Here is a 21238-nt window from a genome sequence, read left to right on the forward strand (position 1 = left end):
TCATTTACCTTTTCTATCTTTTCTACTTCTTTATTCTCTTCTTACTGTCGTTTGGCAACATTTCTTCCTTTCCTGTAATGCATTTCACTTACTTATATCCATTTTATTCACCTCCCTCTTCTTCATTTTACTATACACTGCTCCCCCTGCTTTTCAATATGTATTCCTTGTTGTTAGTTAATCACATGGTTACTCCTTTTTTTCAGCGTTATCAAATGTTCCACATATCTCTGAAATGCTATATTTTGCTTATCTGTTTGTTTAATTCAGCTTTTTCCTGGTTACTATGACTGATAATGTTCGTATTGTTTCAGGGAATGTTAAGGGAATGCACAATCTAGTTAAAAAGCAGAGGGTTCTTACCAATTTGTCTAAGTTGCAGTCTAAAATTGCAATGCTTCAAGAGTCTCATCTTATAGATAATGAGATTAATTCTCTTAAAAAGCAATGAGTTGGATAATGTATTTTGTTGCCCGTCCAAGGATAGAAAGTGATTACTTTGATTCACAAATCACTTTCCCTTGTTGTGAAAAAGGAAGAGAGGGATGTAGATGGAAGATGGCTTCTTTTACACCTAATTATAAATGGCTCCCCCATTTCCCTCCTTAACATTTATGGCCCTACTGGTTTTGACGTACAATTTTGGAAGAATATGTCACATACCCTCTACTCCTGTCCCATGCTCAATCTCCTAGTGGGTGGGGACTGTATCCCTTTACAGATAGGAAATCTAATGCTAGATATATTCCCAACAAAATGCAAAAATCCTTTATGACTACAATTCACTCAATGGATTTGGTTGACGCTTGGAGAATATGTCATCCGGACACATTAGAATACTCTTTTTACTCCCCTACTCATAAATCTTCCTCTAGAATTGATTATATCTTGATGAGTCCTCTTCTCGTGCCTAATTTAACTCATGTGGATATTGGATGTATTCTTGTCTCTGATCACGCTCCAGTTTTGATCAATCTAGATCTCCCCTCTGAATCCTCAAACCACGTAGATGGCCCTTTAATAATTATCTACTCAAGGACCCTAAATTCCTGGAACATTTTAAAGAGTTCTTGCCTGATTTCTTCCTGAGGAACATTTCTCCGGATCTTCCCTTTTCTACTATTGGGATGCCTTCAAGGCTACGGCAAGAGGTTTCATTATTGACTATGTTGCGACTAAAAAGAAGCAGTGCAGCAAAGATTCTGCTTCTCTACTAGCCTCTATTAAGCGTCTAGAACATGCTTACTTCACGTCCAATGAGGAAGACAACCTTAAAAAACGAATTCAAGATAAGATGTCCTTCAATAAAAAATCGACCGAAGAAGCTTCTGGCACCTTACTTAAGATTAACTCTAAATTCTATGGTGGTCGTAACAAAGCCGGTAAGTTATTAGCTAATTATTTAAAGGTTAAATCTCAACGCTCTAAGGTGGTCAAAATTACAGATACTAGTGGCTTTGATCATTTCAAAGATGATGAAATTTTCAGATGTTTTACAGATTTTTACAAGACGGTTCATACTCCAGAATCTTCCCCCTCTCAACCAGCGTTGGATTCTTAATTTGATGCATTCCCCCCCCGCGTTCCTCTGAGCTTTCTGATTGTTCAATATTAGTAGACGACCTCTCCCTTCTTGAAATCAAGTCCGCCTTAGCCTTACTTCCAAAGGACAAATCTCCCGGATCAGACAGCTTCACAGCAGAATTTTATTCCTGTATTTCCCAATTCTTGCTTCTTCACCTTTTAAATTTATTTCAGTACTTTTTGTCATCCAAGGAAGCTCGTGGGTCCTTCCTGAAAGCCAAGATCTGTCTCATTCCTAAGAAAGGCAAAGATCCCTCTTCCTGCACTAATTATCGCCCTATTTCTTTATTCAATTTAGACTGCAAAATTTTCCCTAAAGTCCTTGTCCTTCGTATTAATAAGATTATTATCTCTGATTTAATTGGCTATGAGCAAACGGTTTTTGTTAAGGGGAGAACGATTGCAGGTTATTCCAGGACTTTTTAGAACATTATACATCTTGCTTCTAAAAGTTCTACCCCGTTGGCAGCTATCACCTTGGACGTCGAAAAATCTTTTGATCGTGTTCACTGGCTCTTTATGATGCGTGCCCCTGAGTGGCATGGATTTGGCCCTACTAGTTTATCACTTATTAGTCTGTTGTATTCTACTCCCACTACTTCAGTTTTTGTTAATGAGCTTCAATCTCAATATTTTACTCTCCAACAAGGTACTCGTCAAGGTTGCCCCTCGTCTCTTTTACTTTGTATTCTTTCCCTTGAGCCTTTTCTTCATTCTCTTCGGAATTTTCCTTTCTTTCATGGTTTTATTCATAAAGCTATTGAAAAAAAGTTCACTGCTTATGCCAATGATATTTTGTTATTTATTTCTAGTCCGTCTACTTTTTTGCCCACTTTTGTTGATTTTCTCTCTTCATATGCTGCCATTTCTAGATATAAGTTGAATTTTTCCAAGTCCGAGATCCTTCCGCTTAATAAATATTGTCTTAGTAGTATGTTTGAAGGGATGGACTTTAAATGGAATACTAACTTCATTACGTGTTTAGGGATGAAATATTCAGCTTCAATTGCTACAACTGTTCAATTGAACCTGGACGAGGATTTATCTAAAATTTCTGCCATGGCGGAGAAATGATCCCCTCTATATCTGTTCTGGTGGGGCAGGCTGGATACCTTCAAGATGATGATGCTTTCGGTAGTTACTTTTTACCTTTCTATGTTACCGATAAGGCTTCCTTTAAAAAAAATGTAAGAATGGGGGGCGTGGCTTGCATCCGTGGGAAATGACCGCTGCCGAAACGAGTTCCTTCCCTCCTGCGGCAATCCTGTTTTATCCTGAGCCTTCCGAGGTTGTGCAATGCTATAAGGTGGGGTTTTTTTTGGTTCCTGACCCCCGTGCTACCTTTGGACCCCTGCTGCTGCGTCTTTTCCTGTAGAATCGTCCGGGCTGTGCAGTGCTCTGGCAGGAAAATGGTGGCCATGCGGTGCGGCCCATGAGGAGAGACTGCCTCTGGGCGCAACTGTGACCTTGCCCCGAGAGCTCCGCTGCCAGCAGTGAGGTACGGCGAACGACCGAGGCGGCGCGAGACCTGCGCTGGCGAGTCCGCAATGCTTCATCCGGCACAGCAAGAGATAGTTTGCGGACGCGGCGGACGCCCTGGTAATGGAGGCCTGGCTTTGCAGCCTACATGGTGAGGAGGGCCGCATTACGATCGGCACCCCGGAGAGGGCGCCCTGCGGAGGCCCAGTGAGGTAAAAGCGATCCAGGAGAGGTGGCAGGGGAAGGCCTTGACGGGCGCATTGACCCTATTGCTTGCGGGGGCGGGCGAAGAAGGCCCGGGAATGTAGAAGACTGTGACGGCTCGGTGGCTGGAAGGTGGGCTGTATTACGGCTGTTACAGCCTCTGAACTGCAGCCTAATACAGAGTGAGCCTATGCCTGGAGGTAGTGGCGCTTGAGCTACCCACTGATGCCCTGTACTTTCCTCGCAGTGGGGGCGCTGCTTGGCTGCAGGAGGTGTGTTAGAGAAGCGCTGGCTGTTGCTCCTTGTCTGGAGGGGGTACAGCCTGTTTACAGGACTGTGTGCAGTGCTTTGGCGGGGGAGGAGTGAGGAAGGAGCGTGACAACAGCTGAACCAGGATGGGCGATTCTGTACAGCCTGGTTGTGATCCTTCTGGACAGTTGGATCTGCGTGAGGGCCCAGCGGGCAGGGTCCTGGAGTGACAGTTGTGCGGGTGCTGCCCTACTCAAATATCCTGGTGGTAACTGCAGCAGAGATCACACGTGCGGACCTCTGGTGTAGGCGGTGCGCTGAGTTTGGGACATTGCTTTGGCGGGACCCTGACCTCAAGCCTGAACTGACATAGTGTGTGTCGGCTCTCCCTGATGCGCTTTGAGGAGCAGGAGTGCTGGCACTGTGGAGCGCTACTGAGAGTATCTGCTAGTGGGCTGTGACTAAGGAACGAAGGAGTCCTACACTGATTGCAGGGGCAGCTGGCCCCTGACTCCTGAAGTCAACCATCATAAGTGAAGGCCTGCTTGAAGTAATGGACCCCGAGAAGAAGCACCTACCAGTGCTGAGTACTGTCTTAGTTGTTTCCTTCAATTGGTTGCGATTGTATCCACTAGGCTGCCCTCTGCTTTTGTCTGAAGATTCGGGGCTCCACAGTCATGGCTACAGGAGGGAAGGGTCCCAAGGCTAAAGCCCAGAAACAGTTGGCGAAGTTCGCATGGTGGTCTAAAACAGGTGAAAAAGGTGAATCACCGCGATCAGAGAGAGATGGGCAGCGGTGGCCCCTGCACAGGGACCGGAGCCAACTCTTTATGATGTTATGGCGGCAACAGGTGGGGTGCGTACTTCAGTGGACTCGGTCACTATTGAGGTCTCGCTACTCAGAGCGGACTTTAAGAAAAATGGATGAGAAAGTTAAGGAACTTAAGATAGTGATGAGCGCCCTGTAGACAGGCACATCGGAACTCCAGAGACAAATGCTCGACATGCAACAGAAACAGGCAAGAATGTCACAACAGCTAGACGACTATGAAGACCGAGCCCACCGTAATAACATTTGAGTTTTAGGGGTTCCGGAACGATCGGAGGGGGCGGCTGCGGATCTGTATGTGGAGGAGCTAATCACAAAACACCTAAAGCCAAAAACTTTGTCTAGCTACTTCTCTATAGAAAGAGCTCACAGGGTACCGGGTGGTAGACCAAAACCGGGTGCACCTCCGAGACCCCTGATTGCCAGAGTGTTCAACTACCGAGATAAGGACATAATACTGCAGACTTCATGGTCCAGCCCTCCCTTGAAGATAGATAACTATGAGGTGGCGTTCTTCCCGGATTTCACGGCCAAGGTTCAGGCGCAACGCAGAAGCTTCCAAGTGGTGAAGAAGGAGCTGAGAGATTGGGAGGTGAAATATGCGATGTTCTTCCCAGCACGGCTGCGAGTGGAGTCGGATGGAAAGTCGTGGTTCTTTGACTCACCAAAGGTGGTCTGGGAATGGATGGAGGGCTGGAGCACGGCGGGAGTCCAAAGGCGGGACCGCCCTAGTAGATCTGTCCTACAGAGAGGAGTCCGGATGGAGGCGGCGAGCAGTGATCCCGCTACGGAGAATAGTCGGCTGGAGGAGCAGGATTGATCGCCCTGGCGGAGGGACTGAAGAGCCTGGAATTGGAAGGATACGCAATTAGAGGGGCACGGGCAGGGGGGTGGAAAGACTCACTGACACAAGACTGTTTCTATACTTGGTGATTTATGACATACATGGTATTATTTGATGGGTATATTGACGTGATATGACATGGCTTAGTTGCTGTTAATAGAGGATGGCTACGAAATAAGATAACTGTGATGTGTATCTGCGGGAGGGGGGTCGATTTCCTCTGCGTTTTCAGCATTTCAAGGGGGTGAGAGGCACTCTGCCATGTTTGAGGGTGGGGAGTGCTAAATCCACAGGCAGGGAGGCATGGAGGGGGGTGGAAATGGGGACCACGGGTGGGAGGGGGTGTTTTGCAGTTTCTCGCTGCGTTCAAAGTTGTGGTGAACTCCTATGCCACGGATTGGATAGACTGGTGAGTATGTGCTTCGGAGACGAGTTCCAGAATAATTGTATTGTGTTGCTATGTTCTGTTTTCTCTGTTCTTTTTCAGTGCCACAGACTCAGATGTGACAGTGCTGCTTTTATTTGCAAGTTGCGTAAAGAAGTGATCGATGTATTATTTACCTATTGGGTTATGAGTATCACCGTACTGGGAGATGGGGGCTGAACGGGAATCAGTGCTCTCTGTCCTTTCCTAGAATGTTAATGGCTTAGGTGATAAAATAAAGAGAGGTGTTGTCCAGCAGTACCTGAAGAGACAGTCCCCAGATCTTGTCCGATAGCAGGAAACCCACTTAGTAGGCAATTAAAGTAAGGCCCCTAATAGATGGGGATACCGGCTCCTAGTGCATGCTGACTATACCACCCAATCTAGGGGCACATGTATCCTGGTTAGAAAAAGCACACCATTGATTGTATACAACACGTGGATGGATCCGGGGTGGGCGGTTTGCGGTAGCTGAAGCCCAGTGGGAGGGGAGGGCCCTGAATGTAGTTTCTGTTTACTTGCCACCAATGCTGGGTAGAGTTGCCTTAATAGAACTAGGTCGGGTATTGACCAAACTTCCTGATGGTACTTTGATACTGGGCGGGGATTACAACATGACAATGGACGACACGGTTGATAGGTACTCACAGAGGCAAGGGGCCAGGCCAAATTAGCTCATGGCGGAATTTACCGCTGCACTGGGCCTTTCGGATGTGGTACGGGAGCTCCAGACAGTGGACTCTAACTTTAGATATTTTTCCAGTGTGCATGGCAGTCTCTCCCGAATAGACTACTTTTTAACATACACATCCTCAGTGGGTATTTTCAGGCATCCCCGGACGTATCTTTGGGGTATTTTGGATCACTCCCCAGTGGGAGTGGAGTTCACTCATGAGGAAAGGCAGCGGCGTTGTACTATTGTCATCAACCCATGGCTGTTGATCATTCCAGATATCAAGGAGGAGCTTGGGGTGCAAACTGGGTATTTCCTGACAGAAAATCTAGGGTCGGTAGAATTGCCGCAAACGCTATTGGAGGTTTATAAAGTGGTCTTGAAGGGGTATGCCTTGTCGTTGAAAGTGAAATATGTTGCTAAAAGACGTGAGATCTTGGTACAGCTGGAGGAAGCCCGAGGGCTTGAGGCGGCTCAAGTGTTAAATCCCTCAGAGGATGCACTGCATAGTCTGAAATTAAAGCAGGAGGAGTACAAGCTCAAAGCACATGAACACATGCTGGCCAAACAGGCAGCTACCCAACACAGGCTTTATGAGCTTGGAGACAGGGCAGGAAAGACACTAGCGTGGCTGGAGAGGAAGGAACAGGGTGCGCGGTGGGTGCCCTGGCTAACATTACCCAGTGGTGAGGTCCTGCACTGTCCCGGCGATATAGCAGAGGCGTTTGTAGATCACTTCGAGAAGCTGTATTCTCCCTCCACGATATATACAGCGGAAGATTCACTCTGGCTACTGGTGGATAGCCACGTGCCAACTCTTTTGGAGGTGGACAGGGATTTGTTAGATGCGGATCTATCGAATGAGGAAATCCAAAAGGCTATTGGACAAATTAAGTCTGGGAAGGCGATGGGGCCGAACTGTACCCTTGTGGAGTTCCTTAAGGCTGTGGCCTCTCAGGTGGTCTCGCACTTGCGGGCAATGTATCAGGAAAGCTGGGAGAAGGGAGTTCTGCCGCCTGACCAGCGTCTAGCAAGTATAGTTGTTATCCATAAGGCCGGAAAGGCGGTGGACGACTGTCGCTCCTACAGCCCTATCTCACTTATAAACGATGAGGCAAAGATCTTGGCAAAAGTCCTCGCCACGCGGCTGGGAATGTTGATTTTCTCTTTGGTGAACCCAGACCAGTCTGGCTTCATGCTTGGGAGAAACACCGCCCTTAACATCCGCCGACTCCATAATGTGATGGCGCGTCGGGAATATCTGGAGGAGGATGCAGTTATATTGTCACTTGATGCATCCATGGCATTCATTTCAATCAAATGGCTGTATCTTTTTGAGGTTCTGGTGGGAGCTGGGTTGGGCCCTAAATTTATACGGCGGATGAGGCTGCTGTATACTGACATCCAGGGGCAGGTTAGAGTCAACAACTACACGTCCCGAAATTTCACTCTAAGGTGAGGCACCAGGCAGGGGTGCCCGCTGTCCCCGTTGTTGTTTTCCCTCATGCTGGAGTCCCTGGTGGCCTGGATTCGTCGTGACGTGAAGGTACGGGGTTTTAGATGGTCACCGGAGTGTGAAGATAAAATATCTCTTCATGCCGACGACATATTGCTATATCTTGCCTCTCCATATAAATCAATTCACACAGTTCTTAACATCTTCACGAACTTCAGGAAGTATTAGAGGTACGCAATTAATTGGAGTAAGTCCGTGCTGTATGTGCTGCATGGGCAAACTCCACGTCTCCCTAAAGACTGTGCGCTGGTGGTCTCAGCGGATGGATTTAAGTACCTGGGAGTCTTTATCACACCAGATCCGGCTCTCTTTTCTAGCCGCAATTTGGCACCCCCGTTGGCCAAACTGCGCACAGATGTCAAGCATTGGAGGTCGCTGCTTCTGTCGCTGGTGGGCCGCACTACTCTTTTTAAAATGTTGGCTCTCCGATGATTTCTGTACATTCTCCAGAACTGCCTGCACCGGATTCCAGATACATATTTTGTAGCGGTGGAAGTGGAGATACGTACACTGCTCTGGGATGGTAAAGCCCCGAGGATTGTGCTTCAGAAATTGATGAAAGGATGGTATGATGGGGGCATTGCATTGCCGATGTAAGGTTGTATTATTGGGCTTCTCAATTGGTGGCTGTGAATAGATGGAGATACACCCCGCCAGATGACCCGGCATGTGCCCTAGAAAGGTATCAGATGGATCGCTCGGGCTATCTGGGGGCTCTGTATTACCGCACTAAGAAGCAACAGTATATTGGCCCCACTTTACATACGGTACTGATCTGGCGGTTAGCTAACTCACGTCTGGGATGGGTAGGGGTGCTCACCAAGGCAATGCCACTGTGGTATTCACATAAACTCGGCATGCTTTGCTATCACTCGGGGTTCATTAGGTGGGATGTCATTGGTATCTCGAAGGTCAAAGACCTGGTTGAAAGAGGAGCGATTCTCAGATTTGAGGAGCTGCAAAAGGCCTACCACTTGGCCCCAGGAGAGGTTTTTAGGTATCTGCAAATTAGGCATGCTTTGCAGGCAGCCTTCCCTAGCTGCGAGGACATACCGGATTCATCACCCCTTGAGGATCGCTTGTTGGATGGGCTTGTGCAGTCCAAGGTGATCTCCTTGACCTATAAAAAACGTAGTAATAATTTGCCTGATACCTTTGGAAAGCTTAAGGAGCACTGGGAGGGAGACCTTAGGCCGATTAATGAGGAGGATTAATGAGGAGGATTGGCGACAGGCGCTTATGTCGCCCAGAGAGGCTCCTATTACACTCAGATTTAGATTAGTACAGCTTCGTATCCTACACCGCTCCTATTTGACGGGAATAACACTAGCAAAAATCGGGTATAGACAAAATGACCTGTGTTTGAAGGGTTGCCGGCAGCCGGCTACCTTTTATCATATGGTGTGGGTATGCCCGTTCGTGCGGAAACTATGGGACAGGGCCACAACTCATGTGCAATCTGCATTGGGGGAGATGCTAAGCCTGATGCCCCGCTTGGGCTTGCTTAATGTATGGGAAGATACAGACCTAACTGAGATGGAACAGCAATTGTTAACGCTAGGTTTCACGCTAGTCAAGAGGGATATAGCGAGGGGGTAGGGGGGAGTAGCGCCGTCAGCAGTTGCAGTATGGCTGACAGAATTTGATAGATGTATGGTAGCAGAGAAAGACGTTTTTTTAGCTAGGGGGTGCCCGAAGAAGTGGGATAGAAATGGTCAAAGTGGAATTTCTATAGGAGGGAGATATGTGTATCACCTGTGGTGGAATTGGAAATGCGGAGAAGTAGAAACAGAGAAGTAACTGTTTAATATATATGCTTTTCTGGCCTTTATCCCAGGTGCGGTGTTAAATGTAACTTGCAAGTACTGTATGTAATTACTGTCTATCTGTCTGGCATGCACTTTATCAATAAAAATAAGTTTAAACATTTTTATTTTTTAAGAACCTTAATAGTATATTGAGTAAATTCCTCTGGAATAATGGAAAAGCTCGTATTTCTCTTTCTGTTCTCTCTGCTCCTAAGGCTAGAGGTGGGGTTAACTTTCCTAACTTTCGCCAATATCACTCCTCATTTCTACTTCTATAAGCCTTACCCTATTTTGCATCATCAGATGATCCTCCTTTATCAGTATGGCATGAAATAAAGGAATCAATTATTCATCCATTTCCCTTCTCTTCGCTAGAGTACCTTGCTCATCCTCACCACTCTTTTAAATCTCCCACTATGTCATATATTATATCTACTCTTTATCCGATTGTTACCAAATAACGTTCTCCTCTGCAGCTATTTCTGGATTCCTCTATTTGCCAAAATAAACTCAACCATACTCTTTTCTGGAAACACTGGATTTTAAAAGGTGGTTTACAGGTTAAACACCTATTACATAATAAGCATTATCTTTCTTTCCAGGAATTTCAGTCTAGATACAAGATTGATCTTTTTCTAAGTTTGAGTCTTTAAGACAGATTGTAACTTTGCAACTCTCTCTTCTCTCTGACACTTCTTCTTCTCTTTCTGATTCCTCTATTCAACCGTTACCTTCTTCCTCCTCTGTTTGAGCTTCTCACATTTACAAATACCTCTATCTACTCGTCCCAAAAGCAAGATTGAACTTTTATGGGAAACAGGTTTGCAGCACACTTTCTCTATACACACCTGGGACTCTATTTGGGTTCAGATACACCACACTTCATGCAATGCCAGCACTACTCAATCACTTTACTATTTTATCAGAGATTATTTTTAACTTCATTGGCCTTTTCTAAATTTAGCCCTTCCTTATCCCCTAACTGCTGGTTGTGCAAAAATACTCCCGGTACATATCTTCATTCCTTTTTTCTTTATCCTAATATTTTCATTTTTTGGACACCAGAATGCAATACTATTGCCTCTATTTGTTCAACCACTTTCCCTTTTAATATTCCTTCTATATTTTTGGGTACTTCCTTTATGCGCTGGTTGGGTGCTCGCAAAATAGACTCATTTATAGATTTATCTATTGCCATTGCATTTCAGGTTATAACATCGAACTGGAAAGATGCCTCTAGAGACTCCTTTTCTGCCTGGTGGAATCTTGTATATAATCATCACAGGATAGACAAGGCCTTTGTACCCAACTCACAGCAACTTATTCCTAAAGAAGCCTTTTGGTCTCCTCTCACTAACTACATTTCTTCCTCTGCATTACGTAACAAGGACATTTTTTTTGTTTTTCAACCGCCATGATTGCTATTTTCATTCCTTTCTATTACGTATTTACAAAAGGATTGTTACACGTATTTATTACAGGATTGTTTACATATTTACTACAGGATGTTATACTGCCTATTGCATTCTGTTATTATATTGTCATTGGATAGTTCTACCAATATTCAGCATGTGATTGCTGATATCTTTTTCTTTCTTTCTTTTTCCTTCTTTCTCTTTCTTCCTTCATTCTTTTCTTCCTTTTTCTGTCTTTCTATCCCCAAGACAAAAAAAATGCTATTTTTATTATCATACTCTTTAACTTTATTTTCCTTTCATATTGTTTTATTCTTGCAATTTATGAAGTATTACGTTTTGGGATATATTGCTATTATTGGGATTACTTTTTGTTCTCTTTATTGTATTTCTGTACCGTATTTTCTATATATATTTCAATAAAGCTTTCTAAACAATTACAAAGGATGGGCTCTGTCTGAAAAACTACAACAATATGTCACAAGTGTGGAAAAATAATTATCATAAGGCAAGTCAAATGGGTGATAGTGAGGCAGAACATATTCTGATGCGATACTTACTAACAATAGGAACAGAGCAATATTACACCGCATTGCCTGATAAGAGTAAATGGAAATGCCAAGTGTTGGTAGATTCAGGACAAGTGTTCACAGTGAAACTAGAAGATAAACTCTCTCAGACAAATACTGGAGATGAGAAAAACATACTAGACCAATCTTTGTGATGCTGACACAGTAGATGTAAGAAGAAATGTTGACACAATTCAGGTGGCCGTTGATCTTAAGACAAGTTCCACTTTATGAGGGTGTGATGATAGATCACTGTTTTCAAAGCGACTGGAGGTGAGGATCATTCTTGAAATCACAACTAAGAAGGGTATTTATATCATTAAACATTTGCAGGTAGCACCTAGCACCCCAAAGAGGATTAGTGCACTTTCCAAGTAGCGCAACAAACACTCCGGGACCAGATATTTACAGTTTAACAGATGAAGAAACAGGATTCGATTTAAATACAACTGATCTTGTAATTCCCTACTCATAGATGTTTAAAAATGGGTTGAGTCCAGAGTGGTGTGGTTGTAAAGAATTCTAGCAGGCAATGGCAGTGCCTATGAAAGACTGGTTCTGAGATTGGGAGGTTCTGAACCTTGGTGTTTCACGATAAAGTGCATTTTTGTCTACAGAATCCCTTTTGTCCTCCTGTGATGTTCGCCAACTCAGAATTTAATTTTTGTAAATTGCTTTCTATGCCAAGCATCTTTTTAATTACATTCTGGTTTCAACTAAATGTCAGAGAAGTTCTAAAAATTGGTGAGATATGCCCAAATATCCTTTTATATCAGGTGAATTTAGCTGCAGAGACTCAGTATGGCATTGTCAAAGCCCAGTCAATTCAATTCATATCAGACTGTATTCAGAATGAATCCATTAAATCAGACACACGTTACAAATAAATAAATACAACTTCTTATTAATGTCACATAATAAAGATCAGTTCCACCAGACATGCAGCTAAACACCACATCTAGGCCCAGATGTAGGTAAATCTCATTTACCGATTCATAAATACCGAATTTTACCGATTCGGTATTTCTGAATCGGTAAATGAGATGTAGGTAAAAATTCGGTATTTTTTACCGAATCGGTAAGATTCGGTATTTACCGATTCGGTAAATACCGAATCGGTATTTGCTATTGAATCCTATGGGCCTTGAAGCCCATAGGATTCAATAGCAAATACCGATTCGGTATTTACCGAATCTGTAAAAATACCGAATTGCTAAGGGGGACAGGGTGTCACTTTGACACCCTGTTGCACCCCTGTAACTGGCGTTTGCGCCATGTGGCACACAGACATGCCCTTAGGGCATGTCTGTGTGCCACATGGCACAGGTGTACATGCACAGATGTGCATGTACACAAGAATTCGTAATTTCCATTCAATTGTATTGCATGGTAAATACCGAATTCTAAAGGCCCTGTAGCACTGTTAGAAGTGCTACCTACATCATAAAACACATTTTCGGTATTTTTACCGAATGGTAAATTTACCGAATCGGTAAAATTTACAGAATCGGTAAATTTACAGATTCTGTAATTTTACCGATTCGGTAAAATTACTGATTTGGTAAAATTACCGAAAATGTCATTTTTTTGTGCCTCTACATCTCCATAGCCCTTTACCGGTCGGAAACGGCCGAAAATCGGAATTTTCGGCCGATTCCGACCAGCAAAGGGCTACCTACATCTGGCCCCTAGTTCCTAAAATACAAAAACCAGAGGAAAGAAAAAGGAGATTTTCATTATTTCGGTATTTACCTTGTCAACTAACTGTCTAACTGAGGGGCTTATTTATGAGAGCTCTGCTTCACTTTTGTACCACGTATAGTGGTACATGCATGAGGCAGGACGCTAAATCAGATTTATAAAGCCATGCAAAGCCACCCTGTGTAGCTCTGAGTGGCCTCATCAATTTTGAGTAAGGCAATGCAGCAGAAATGGCTCTGTCATGTTACTCTGCGCCCAGGAGGTATTCCATGGGCGTTGCAGTGGGTTTTCCCATGGAACACCCATGGATTATGACGCTGCCCCAGATTTACAAACTCATGTAAACCAGTGGAAGCGCCAAATCCGTGTGCCTCCCGAGGTGAGAAGTAAGGAGGAGAAATGTTTATTTCTCCTAGTTTTTTCCTCTTTCTATGTGTGCTGCATTCAGCAAGATGCCTTGCTGCACTGCCCTATGGCAAAATTCCATAAATGAGGGCCCAAATTCTGAGCAGGTCGGTAAAGGGTGATGCACCCGGTAAATGCAATTAACCCAGGCTGAGGTATTTAGCCTGTGCAGCAGATATATCAAATCCCATCAGGAAAAAGGGCCTAATCTATATGATAATTTATTACAGCACTGAATGCCACATGTTTTTTTGGGTTATTATTTTTTGGATCTTTTGACCTCTGGTAGGTTTGCTTTACCAAACAAAAGTACAACTTGGAATTCAGAACTCTTTGCTAACCCTTGTTTGCAGAAGAATCTGAAGTCAACCCCAGCAGTTAATCAGGTTATTGTGAGTGTATTACCATTTAATACAAATGACTGCTCGCATTAATACTTGAATGCAGAGGAAGTCACAGCTTAGCATACAGCGTTTGTGAAGTACATATGTAGACATGTACAACCCTGGTAAAAACAGTGAGTTCTATTGTACGCTGGTCTGTAGCTACCCCAAAGTTCCACAATATTGCACAATCCAAAACACCAGCCAGCATCACATAACAAGCAGTTGCAATGCAATGGGTCTCGCATTTGCGAGAGTTTAAGCTATTGGCATTGTAAATGACAATTACTTTTATTTATGTGTTTTGATAATAAACACATAATTGAAAAGCATTGTCATTGTCCAGCAGCTCAACCTCTTGGAAATTCGAGACCTATTTTATTTCAAAGAAGGGCTGTCATTGTTCCGGGCTGTTTGAAATGTGAAAGCGCGCTTGGCGCGATGAATGTTGCAGGAAAACATGTCATGCCTGCAGTAGGAGAAACTCAATAAAGAAAATAGTGCTTACAGACTTAATAAGACATACTGTGTAACAACAGAAGTAAAGGGGCCAGTCCATAAGGGAGGTTACAAATTAAGGCAAGGCCGTACTAAGGAGGGGCTAACAAGCCTATTCACGAATCAGAAGCAAGCATTTACAAACCACAATGACACAAGCCAATAAAAAATATGGGCGGAGCTTCAAGTCCATACTCGAATCCAGCATGCCTTTCAGAGCAGCTTATGCACTGCCCAGGCTCGACCTAAAAACAAAGGACAGTATGCAAATCCTTTGTTTGTACAAAGGGCAAATTAGCCCTGATTAGGAAGGCCCAGTAAAAATAAAAGTCTGTGCAAAAATATCTGTTTGTGTAGAGATTAAAAAAAATATCGTACCAGCTGCTTACTGACTGCAATAAAGATCACATCTTCAGATTATTCCCCTGATAAAACAGGGCGATAAAGGCACAGTAAAAACCGGGACATGATGAATTTTGGTGCTGTTAGCACTAAAAGCTGCGAGTTATGGCTAATTTAACCCGTTGGCTGCATCGAACGTTCAGCTCCAGTGCTGAACGTTCGAAAAACGGGTGGGGCAGCGTCGGCCAACGGACGTGCACAGCACTACCAAGGTAGTGTTCGCGATGACCGCTGGCCGACTGCAGCAGCCAATGGGTTAAAGGCAAGATTAGGTCATATTTATCAAAACAAAACAAAAAGGCATGCGTGAAAGGCAAGCCAGCCAAATCACTTGCTGACATCAAGTACAATATAAAGCAAGTTATGCACTGACTAGTGTCTGAATCAACGTCTGGTGGTGGGAGAGGGGGTGTGCTATCTTCTTGAGGCAGTTAAACTGAACATTTGCAAATATAACAATTGTAATGATGGTAATGCCCTTCTTTGCTCCAATGAGGACGCTGCAACGTTATGTGGTAAACTTGTTTATTTAACTTAATTTCCCTAAAGAGCGCCGGGCTACGACAGCTCTCTGCCGGCTTTTCGCGCTTCTCAATGTGCGCTGCGCGCGCACCCTCCTCACGGCCGCACGTCACGTCTGTACGTGACGTGCGTAAACTAGACTGCGCCACTACATATCTCCCCTTTTTCCCAACCAAACATTTAACTCACTGTCCGTCGCTCATGTCAAAGTCTCGGAATCTTGCAGGCTTATTCACCATCCTACCACTCCGTGTGAGTCTCGGGGGGACAGGCGGGACCGCTCCTTCTTGCGACTCTTCGCTCATTCCTCCACCTTCAAGCGCGGTCGCGCCTCCATCTCGCCTGCTCATTTCCGCCTCACCAACTGATCCCTGATCACCATAGTCCATTGTCTCTCTCCACTGTTCTCCTCTGCTCACCTCCAACTCTCCATCTGATTGTTCTTGTTCCTGAGACCCTGCTTCTGCCCCTTCAGGGTCTCCTCCATCACAGTTCCATCTTTGCCCTCCGTTGCATCTGGCCATGCGATCCTGTGACCACACGTTACCGTCACTCAGTAGAGCCGCCCTACCCCTCACTTCCTTGACTTGCAGGGGCTTGCTGTATTTACTCTCTCCTTTCCTCCTTAGCGTGGCCAATCTCACTCGTACCCACTCCCCTTTTTCCAGCTCTGTCCCTTTCACATTTCTCCGGGCATTGTAGTGTCTAGAGTAAGTGGCTTGGGCTTTTTCCAGGTTGGCTCGTACAACCGCAGTGGACCATTCGCTTGTTATGACTTTGTCTTTCCACACACAGTTGTCCTGGGTGAATGGTTCGCGGCCTCTCAGTATTTGGAAAGGGCTGTATCCTGTACCTGTGGGGGTGATCCTGTACGCCCACACCATGCGCTCAATCTCCCTTTCCCAGTCCTTGTTGTTGGAGATGGCTGCCTGCACGGAGCCCATCACTACTCTGTTAAAGCGCTCCACCAGTCCGTTCCCAGCCGGGTGGTATATGGACGCGTGCTTCGCTAGGATTCCATTCCTTTGCATGAAGTTGTTCCATTTCTCTGACCTGAATTGGGGACCATTGTCACTTAAGATGGACTTCGGAATGCCTTCTCTCACGAAGGTGTCCGCCAGGAATTTTATGATGGTCTCTGTATCCATCACCTCGCCTGTTTTCAGCTCAGGCCATTTCGAGTACCGATCCACCAGGACACACACGTACTTCTGGACTCCATGCACATCCAAGATGGGTCCCAGTATATCCACTGACAACTCCTCCCACGGATTCCTTGGGGGGTCAAATTTGCCCAGGGCAGGGCGGAGTGGTTTGAGCGTTTTGTCTGCCCCTTGGCACTGTGGACAGTCTCTTACATGCCTCTCAGCTCTTACATCCATACCTGGCCACCAGTAGTTCTGCTTGGCCCTTAGTTTAAGTTTTCCGATTCCCAAGTGTCCCTCGTGGAGCATGTCCAACAGTCTGGGGATGATGTCTGCTGGGGGGATGACTTTCTCCCCTCTGTATACAAATACTCCTTGGTCGTCCATCGACAGCTCTTCTCTGACTTCGAAGTAGGGGTTGAGGCCTCCACGGGTAAGTCTTTTGTCGGGCCACCCTCCTGTGATGTATGATTTCACTTCCTCCAGGACCGGATCCTTTCCGTAAGCCTGCCTCCATTCCTGGTGTCCGATGGTTTTCTCTTGAACTTCCATGAGTGCCACCATTTCACTCTGATCCATGGCTGCCGCTCTACTCAGAAAGTCTGCTACTCTGTTCCTGCTGCCAGGGATGTGCTCTACGTCGTACCTAAATTCCAGCAGTTTGAGGGTCATCTTTGAGATCCGCGGTGTGGCACTTGCATGTCCACTAGACGTTAGTACTTTCAGCAAGGGTTTGTGATCTGTCCTTAGCAAGAACCGTGTGCCCCACAAGAACTGTCTGAACCTGGACATGGCCCACACAACCGCCAGCATCTCCTTCTCAATTACACTATACTTCTTCTCGGTCTCACTGAGCTTGCGGGACGCAAAACTGATCGTTTCCATTCTCCCTTGGCCTCGATCTTGCATAAGGACGGCACCCAGCCCCTTGTCGCTGGCATCCGTGGTTAGTACCGTGGCTCCTTGGGGGTCGTATCCTTGGAGCGGAATTGCTCCAGCCACCTCTCTCTTGATGACTTCAAATTCACCTTGCGCTTCCTCCGACCAGCAGAATTCCGTGTTGTCTCGTGTCAGCTGCCTCATGTGATGGGTTTTGGAGGCAAAGTGCTGCACGAACTTACTATAATACTCCGCCATTCCAAGGAATGATCGTACTTCTTCCTTGGTGGATGGCGGTGGCGCATCGCAGATGGCGCTCACATTGTCTGTCTTCGGGGTAACCCCTCGCACCCCTATCTCGTGACCCAGGTACGTCACCGACTCCATTCCAATCCGGCACTTGGTCCATTCTGCTGTGAGGCCCTTGCTCTCGAGGATCTTTAGTACTCTGCCAAGTTTGTTGTCGTGATCCGGTCTGTCTCGTCCCATTACCAGGATGTCATCCTGGAAATACTGGACCCCATCGGTGTCTTTAAACATCTGGTGCATCAACTTTTGGAACACCGCAGCCGCCGAGGCTAGCCCGAACGGCATCCGGCGGAACTGGTAGCACCCGAATGGAGTGATGAAAGATGTGAGTTTTCGGCTTTCCGGATGCAGGGCTATCTGGTGGTAGGCAGAGGTCAAGTCTATGGTGGAATACCATTTGACCCCCCTGGTTCTGGCCAGCATTTCCTCGATCCGGGGCAAGGGAAATCTCTCCACCACTATGCTCTTGTTCAACTCGCGTAGGTCGACACACAGCCTGATCTTCCCGCTCGGTTTCTTCACGACCACCAGGGGTGCGGGCCACTCCGTGCACGTGATGGCTTCGATGATCCCTTTCCTCTCGAGGTCCTGTAGTTCTTCTTGCACAGCGTCCCTTACCGCCAAGGGAACATTTCTCACTTTGTGGGCGACGGGCACAGCACCGTCCTTCAAGACTATCTTGTGCGCGAATTTCTCCATCCTTCCGACTGTGCCTCCGAAAACCTTGGGGTAGTCCTCCTTCCATTTTTCTAGGTCCGGCCAGACTCCCGGTTCCATGAGTAGTATCTGTTCTTTTCCTCCTGGGTCCAGCTTGATGCCCAGGTCGCCTTGGTCGAGCCATCCTAAGACCGAGGGTCCTCTCTCAGAGATGTACAATTTGCAGAACGCTGACCGGTCTCTGAACTCAAACTGTAGTGGTCTGAATCCTGCCATGGGAATGCGGTCCCCATTGTACGTTACAGGGCGGATGTCTAACTGCTCCAATTCTGGGCCAAGATGTGGTGCAAAGCTCTCCTCCCACACCGCCCTTTGGATGATGGTGTAGGGCGAGCCGGTGTCAGCCACGACCTTAATCGGTATCCCGCCAATCAGCATCTCCAGCACCGGTTTCATTGTTCTCTTGCCTTCGATGTTCAACACCTGGCCCTCTACGCTTTGTACTTGATCTTCAATGTAAATGACTGTGACCACGTCTTCTTCTGCACCCTCTTCTTGTTCTTCGCTTTCCTGTTCGACGTACTTTACCATGCTCTTCGAGGACTTCCTCCGACACACCTTCTCGTAGTGGCCCACTATGCCGCAGTACAAACATTTGGCGCGGAACGCGGGGCACTTCCTGTCGTGTGCCTCGTGCGACCAGCTCCCGCACCGATAGCACGATTTCTTGGTACTTCCTGCCTGTTTCCCTGGAGGGCCTGGGTTACCTTGCCATTTGTTGTGTCCCTTTGCCGCCGAACCCTTGCTTTTGTAGTCCCTGCGGGGCTCCTCCTCGTCTATTCTGTTCACCATTGCGTTAGTGGTTGTCTCTTTCCTCATTGCGTCCGCGCATCTGCGCGCCAGCTCTGCCCTTTTGACGATTACCATCACTTCTTTTAGGGTGGTGTCTCCGCTGGCCCACAACTTGTCCTGCACCGCCGTGCTCGTGGTATGCATCACCACCTGGTCTTTGATGAACTCTTCCTCCCAGTTATCATATTTGCACGTGGACGCTAGTCTCTTCAAGGCCGCAACGTACTCCTCCACCGTCTCTCCCGGCCGTTGTTTCCTTTGCTGGAAATTGAACCTGTCCACTGAGACACATACCGCCGGCCTGTAGTGTTCATTCAGGTCTTCGATGGCATGGGCATACACATCCACGTCGGTGCTTCCTCTTTCTTTCGGGACAAGGCTTTTTAAATTCTCAGGCCTTCTGGGCCCAGATTTAGCAATAATATGCGTTTCTTCCTCTTGGGATTGAATTGTTCTTCATTCTCATCCTCCAATACTCCTATGAAATTGTCGATGTACTCCCTCCAGTCTTCCCACTTCATAAGCGGTTCTCCTGGTCTTGGTAGAAACTGCACTGGCGCCATCGCGTACCCCGCCTGCGCACTCATTTTCTCACTCTTGATCGCAGGATGTGCGTTCGCTTGGCCTCTGGGACTTCCTGGCGTGTTGTCCCGCTCTTCCTTGCTTGTTTGCGGTTGGGGACTGCCTTCGTCCGCCCCCTCAACCTTGCCTGGGGGATCCAGCGCGGTCCTCCTTGTCTGGTGGGTTGTCGCGTGCTCAGGCGCGCTGTCCTAACGTCTCTGGGGTGTGGGCTACCCCTTGGGCTGGTAGTCACCTCCCCTGGGCTGTGCTGAGCTCTGCCACGCTCTTTAGGGTGGTACCTGAGTGTTGCAGCTGATCTCCTCCTGACCTCTGGCTCTGCCTGGCACCAGGTTTTTTTTCCTTCCTGTGCTGTGATCCAGTTTCTTACTGCTTGCCCTCTGGCTACCAGTGGCAGATGGTGTCCTTGGTGGTCTGGTCCTCTGTGGGGGGGGGCAGGGGGTCTAGTATCCCATCCTCGTCGCCATTGTAATGATGGTAATGCCCTTCTTTGCTCCAATGAGGACGCTGCAACATCATGTGGTAAACTTGTTTATTTAACTTAATTTCCCTAAAGAGCGCCGGGCTACGACAGCTCTCTGCCGGCTTTTCGCGCTTCTCAATGTGCGCTGCGCGCGCACCCTCCTCACGGCCGCACGTCACGTCTGTACGTGACGTGCGTAAACTAGACTGCGCCACTACAACAATGAGAATATTATGGATGAGGGTACGACGGACTAGGATCTAGGTTGGAGTCCAGAGATTTCACTCGGAGAGAGAGGAAGGATAAGAAGCCTTTGGTTTTGAATTTGTTAACCAGCGATGGGTTGGATTTGTTTTGCTGTTTAGGAATATAGAATTTATGAGAAGTATATTTCACAGAGAGGGGAACCTTAGTGAAATATTTGTGGATGATGACACCCATTTGGGCTGGTGTTAAATAGGAAGCTTGAAGCAAAATATATTTAAACCAAAACCCTGTGGGCTCACCATACTGGCAAAATGATTGTTTGCTTACCAGCAACACCTTTTAGCAATTTTAACAGGGTTCTAATTTTTGTTGTTTGACAGAGTGGAGCACAGAACACTGAAGGACATTTTGTTTATGTTACAGTTTTAAAAGCCATTTAATCCATTTAATGAATGCACCTAGACAAAATAATTGGCAACAACTCTTTCTTAAAAACAAGCCTGGGTTTTAGAGCATCTACATTATTTTAATTAAGTATTGCTTCTGCTTAGAGGTGACTTTAGCTCACAGTAAATGCTCATCATTACTTATAATTAGATTATTATCACGTGAATAGTAAAATTATCTGTTGCCCCTAGGCAC

General features: G+C 46.3%; 1 protein-coding gene across 2 annotated transcripts in view; it reads right to left on the reverse strand.

Moving 5' to 3' along the window:
• Positions 1–21238, reverse strand: part of HTR1F (5-hydroxytryptamine receptor 1F) — an 845375-nt gene that overhangs the window by 364951 nt on the left and 459186 nt on the right. The window lies entirely within an intron of this gene.

The sequence above is a fragment of the Lissotriton helveticus genome, chromosome 8 (genome assembly GCF_964261635.1).
Source record: "Lissotriton helveticus chromosome 8, aLisHel1.1, whole genome shotgun sequence".
In the NCBI taxonomy this organism is placed as follows: domain Eukaryota; kingdom Metazoa; phylum Chordata; class Amphibia; order Caudata; family Salamandridae; genus Lissotriton; species Lissotriton helveticus.